The sequence below is a fragment of the Anabas testudineus genome, chromosome 9 (genome assembly GCF_900324465.2).
Source record: "Anabas testudineus chromosome 9, fAnaTes1.2, whole genome shotgun sequence".
Classification (NCBI taxonomy): domain Eukaryota; kingdom Metazoa; phylum Chordata; class Actinopteri; order Anabantiformes; family Anabantidae; genus Anabas; species Anabas testudineus.
Window position 1 is genome coordinate 11,041,040 of NC_046618.1, and position 6,026 is coordinate 11,047,065.

The following is a 6,026-nucleotide window of genomic DNA, read 5'->3' on the forward strand; positions in this document are numbered from 1 at the left end:
GCATCCTGGCTGGTCCCCTTTCCTCTTTCATGCATATCCCTTCCAGTGCAATTTGTCATTAATGAAACCCACTTAACACTCACCGGAGAGCCCTTCTCCATGAACTCTCCATGTTTTTACCTTGTGTTTCACTGAGATTAGAGGATCAGCGAAGGGTGTGACAACATGAGTTGGCTTGAAATTTAAACATGTCATCCAAAACACCTAATTTAATACAGTGGAGTGTTTCATGCATAGGCTTATTAATTTAAAATGAATAATTATGACAAATGCTAGCTGGGTCATTATACACCAGTTAGTAGCCATGTCTACCTCACTGATGCCAAACTGACCTTTTGAGTTGTATTACTAGATTCCAGATTATGTGTTTATGTGAAACACACGTGTTATATAGATATAGATATATATATATATATATATATATATATATCTATATCTATATATAGATATAGATATATATATATATATATATATATGAACGTACGTACATTTTTCATTACAAAATTATTTGTTTTTCCATTTGTAAACTTTCCATCCCAAATATGTGGTAACTCCAAAGTAAAAGGTGACATCCAGAGTATTTACTGTACGCCTCAGCATCATAAAGTTCCAGAGAAAGAGTATCCACAGCATATTACTTCAATTTCCTTGCCTCTTTTCTCCTTTGAGAGAGGGAGTCTCTTGCAGGCGTTGTGAGCACTTCAAAGACAATCAGGCTAATAAAGTCTCTACCTTCTCCCGCTGAGCGGCCCAGAAGTGTCCAAACAGACCTTGACCCTTTTAAATTTTCAGTGGAGTCTGTAGAGTTTGACTGCACTCGCTCTGCTGCTGGAGGAAATGAAAGCTGAATGGGGGGAGATGTTTGGACAGGGAGAATGTGAAAGAGATAATGACAGGGAGACAGCGGAGGAAGAAGGGACGCATACATGGGGATTAGTGCGTATTATACCACTGTTATATCTCAGTGTTCAGCCTCACAATAATCCCATATTATTTCCCTCCTTGGTTATTTATTCGTGTACTTATACCTTAAGAAGGCAGCTTCTCTCTTGTGGCCGCCTGCGGTTTCAACCACAAACCCAAACTCGCTTTTACGCACAGCGGATTACAAAAGCTGCAGTATAATAGATTAAAAATGCTTGACATCACATTCATACTTTAAAGCCTTTGTTCTGTCCTCACTTCCTCATTAGGGACATGCAATCTTTGTTTTCAGCCTTCCAGGGAACAAATGACAAGAATAATGTTGCCAGCTGAAAGACATGAATATCCTCGATGTAGGGCAGCTCTGGGTCAGCGGCAAGACAGACGACTGTGTGTGGGAATGACCCTAAACTGGACACTGCATGGTTTCAAAACTGTTCACCACTTTATTGAATCTTTTCCCAAGACAGAGGCCTTCTAGGTCCCTCAAATTCAATCCACATATAATCTTTTACCAGAGAATTTAAACGTAGTCCTATCAGACAGCTCCCCGCGGCCACAGAAACTGGAGCGCTGCATGTCTCTTTTGAAGGTGGCTCATGAAGGTTTTTTTTTTTTGCAGAGGACATCTCACTTCCATGCTCCTTAGCCAAAGGCGGGAGTTGTCCCCCGTGTAACCAAAGTTGTTCCACAAAGCTGGAGAGCCCAAAGGTGTAGGCCAGTGGAGACTTGTCATCGGTGGAAATAGACATGAAGCTTCCTGTGACCTGACTTAATAATGACACTGATTAAAAATGCAGATACTTTGAAATTTGATGTGATCGTTTGTGGCAGCATGTTTGGATGAAAGTGGTCAGATTGCAGTTGTCGCGACCAAAATAGAACAGAGCCACCATGAGTGTTATTATTAACATCGTATTATTGTTCTTCATTGTTCCTCTGAATAACCATTGGCACAGTGTAATACCATGAACCACATGGACTACAGCTAAACCTGGGATGATTTGATACACAGTTAATATCAGACAATCTACCTGCGCTTGATGTACTAAGACCATTAGTGAAATGCTAAACTGAGTCTCTATCATTCAGGAAAAACATTAACTCTGCTATTACAACATCCAACGCAGAGATTAAGATTAAGATCTCTCAGGTTCTCAAGAAAAACCCCTAACGACAGGAAAGGTTCTGAGGAAATGTTCTCCTTTAGATGCCATGACAGCCACACTGGGTTGGAACAGGTTCTGCACTTGTCTGTGAACACAGTCACATTTTCTTGTCAACCGGTTGCTAAACACACCTACATTTGGCAGACAGACCTACATGAAAGAGCGTCAGTCCTGAGAAGATGTTTTCAGTTGATGAAACCGTTGATGTGCAGGATTTTGCAATGACGCCGGATTTGCAACTAGAACTGGTCTCTGTGTCAGTGCTCGGCCATTTTGAGTAGTCATTTTTATCTTAAATGACACGTTGATTACACATACTGAATCATCACTGTGCAGAATGAATTAGTGTCAACACTTATTGTTTTACATTGTTCCCAGTCGCCTCACTCTCCAACCTTCAGTATAATCATCCCAGCTCACTGAAAGTGAAAAACATGTGCACTTACATAAAGTTATAATACTTTATAGGTGCACAGAGAGGGAGAAGGAGAGCGCTGACGAAAAAGGATCTGGAGCGCCGTCGACGTCTGAGCTGTCGTCTGAATTCTACACACACAGGAGACGTTCCTGGCTGGATACAGTCAGAGTTTCTGTTTGCGTGTTGGTCGCCAATAAACACAGACGGCAAAACATTCAGATGGTAGAATTTGTGCGACTAAATCAAGATGGATCAAGACTCCTTTATGTCATCTCTTTGAGCTGCCTCGATATAGTTTGTAGTGTTTGGGTGATATGTGTATTTTTACCATTTGTCAAACATCTTCAGTTAATCACTACAACATTTATCCTGCTGTATGTTCTTTGTAGGATCTGATATCTGAACAATCATCATTTTAAAGACACACTGGAGGAATCTTCAACTCGCACTGGATGGAGTCTATCCCAGTCCCTAAATATTAGAATAAGGCATCATACAGAGCATTAAAGCAGCTGAACATCACATGCACAGTATATTTAGTCTTCTTTTTTTTTTTGTTTTGCAAGAAGAATCTGTAAACATCTTTGATTTATCACGACATAACCACAATTCACTTTATTGCTCTATAGCCCCACTTTCAGGGACACATTTCTTCTTCCTCAACAGTTTTAAAGGACCTGTAGCGTTTTCTCTTTCTCACTGACCTCCACAAAAACAGCGGCTTCGCCGAGTAGTAGGTAATGCAAAGCGCACGTAGTCGTCACCAGGCATGTCCTGGCACAGCAACAAGTACAGCAGTGCTAAACATGCCAACCAGCTTGAAATCATTAGTCGGAATATTCTCAGATACCCACGTTGGAGTCACAGTCATGGGTGTAACCTTATATTGAGAAATAATGACATGAATAATCTGTTGTATCAGAGACTGCACAAAATGCAGTTTGTCTGCAGGGACTGAAAGCGTAAACATTTTCATGAGACTGATGAAAACTTTAATAGAAAATGAATGTTTCTAATTAGTCTACAAGTGTATCATTTGTTTTCATTTATTGTTCTGCCACATTTTGGCTCCCCAGTTCAATTTACACTAAATGTTCCCCGGGCTGAATGATGGAAACAGCGGTGATGCAACAGAACAGTGACGTTGTACGCGGCCGCAAACACACCATTTTCACACCGAGCCCACCGCAGGATTCGGTGCTGTGCAATGAAAATAACACTCCTCTCTGTTGAGTAACGACGGTTCTGCTTTTCTGCGGCTGTTTGGATTCAGTAGAGGAGCTGTGAAAACAATTTAAACAACAATCAGTGGGTGATAGAGGAGAAATTATGTGTGCGTTCACTTATTCAGACCAAGGTTAGTGCAATCTGCATGTTCCAATGTTGGGCGTTCGGGTCCAGCTCCATCACCGAGAGTGGGATAGTTTTACCTGCCTGCACTTACTGAAGGCAGTAATGGCCGTATAATGGCGCCATTATCCCTCCAACCTTGTTTACCCCTGCGACTCGCAAGAATCAGCACTGGTAGCTGAAGTCCAAAGCAAGAAGCCTGCTGTACGCTGGGGTAGTCCGCATTTTCAGTTGAGCAGCATCTGCACCGAAAGAGGTGAAGAGAAGCAGATGAGAATCAGTGATCTAGGTTTGGGGAGGCTCAGGTCGTCTCCTTGACGCTCACCACTTATGTGTCACTGGCTTGTACTGGAAGAGATGAAAATGAAATATCACCATTGTCCAAATCATCCACATTGTGTTTCATTAATCAGTAAAACACACAAGTTCCAGACCTGAGTAATTAAAGTATAATTAACTAGAATACAAAAAGTATTAAGCAGAAACCACAAGAGTAATGCATCACATGGTGATGAAGTAGCTTGAATAAAGAGGAGCCCACTATTGGCTCTAGTTTTTATACCTAAATTATTACAGAAAATAAAGGCAGTGTGCCATTTGGACACCCTTACTGTCTTCCTTCATCTTTTTCTTGCTGCCATTGTCTAACAATTAAAATCAATCACGCTCAATTACTGTTGGCTCGTTTTTATTGTATCAAGCAAAACTGCTGTGATGTTAAGAGGTCCGACAGGCAGCCGCCGTCCTTCCCGCGGCTTCAGTTACTGATAGAAATAGAAATCTTGTGATTGGAAGCCCCGATAAACACACACACACACACACACACACACACACACACACACACAAAATGTTTCCGAATATCACTATCAGCACTGACAGCTTGATTTTCTCAAACTGTCCAAAGGATCTTTCAGCATGTATCTGTCACAACACACAAGCAGGAAGACGAGTAATTAGCCAGAACACAATCAGCATTATTTATTTATTTACTGCTTAACCAGCACATACAATAAGCCGTCTTCACTCCTCCTACAAACGGCACCGACTGGATCATTTAATAATCTAATGTAACGTCTAATCGATCACAGGTGCAGGTGTCATAGCTCTGATTGTTAAGTGTTCGCCACGAGCTGAAGCCAAATGTGTCAACAGAGGTGTTAATGTTGAAATACTGCAGAGGGTGTCAAGTAGCAGCATGAGCAACACACAGCTGCATGGGAGGAAAAATATGAAGCATCAAGAGGATGAATATCCTCATCGCAAGAGGTAGTTAACAGGGGTAAAGTAATGTGCTATTCTCAGTATGTCTGAAAAGCATAACTAAATTATAATTAACGTATCGTGTTTGGAGACGTGATAGTTCTGGGAACTGATGGTTTAGCTTCAAACTAATAGAGACTGACCTGCATGGATCATAGGTCAGTCACCATGTTTCGACATTATAAACAACACTAACACAGAATGACTTGTTCTGGAAATACGACAATCTCACAATCTTAAGTCTTCATGCAATTGAATCAAGATAAGAGCCCAAACATCACGGAGGTTTCCTGTTCCATACTTATAAGGACAACAAAACAGTGAGAGCTGAAAATAACTCTCAAATCAATGTGTCCTAAAAAATAATGTAGACATCACTAAATGAATTACAATCAGGCAAATCTGGGACCCAGTGTTGCTGTGAGGTCATAGGCGCACAGGATGGAGACGTTATGATCGGATCCAGTTCTTTTCAGTGGCGTCCTCAGCCTAAGAGCTTGATTCTGTTACCAGCTCGATTCGTTTTTGTAGCTCTGTTTAATCTCCTAGCCAACATTGTTTTTATTCTGTCCATGGGTGTGACTGGTATGTGATGTAATGACGAAAAAGAGGTTCATATTGCAAAGTGAGGGGGAATATCCACAGCCAAATGGTCCATCGTGACGCGACCCAGTGGTCTTTGTGATATATGTTGCAAGACTCGGCAAGTGGAAAACACACACAGTACATGTCGGCGTTTTGTACTTTCCAATAGACGCCACCTCTAACAGAGACCACTTATTATTGACGTGCACGATTCGGGTTTAAAAACTGTATCTGCTCAAGTGAAGGGGAAAATATTTTTGTCCAGATGAGACAAGTTTTTCAGATGTGTGAACTGAGAGTGCTACAAAGGCTCCTCTGTC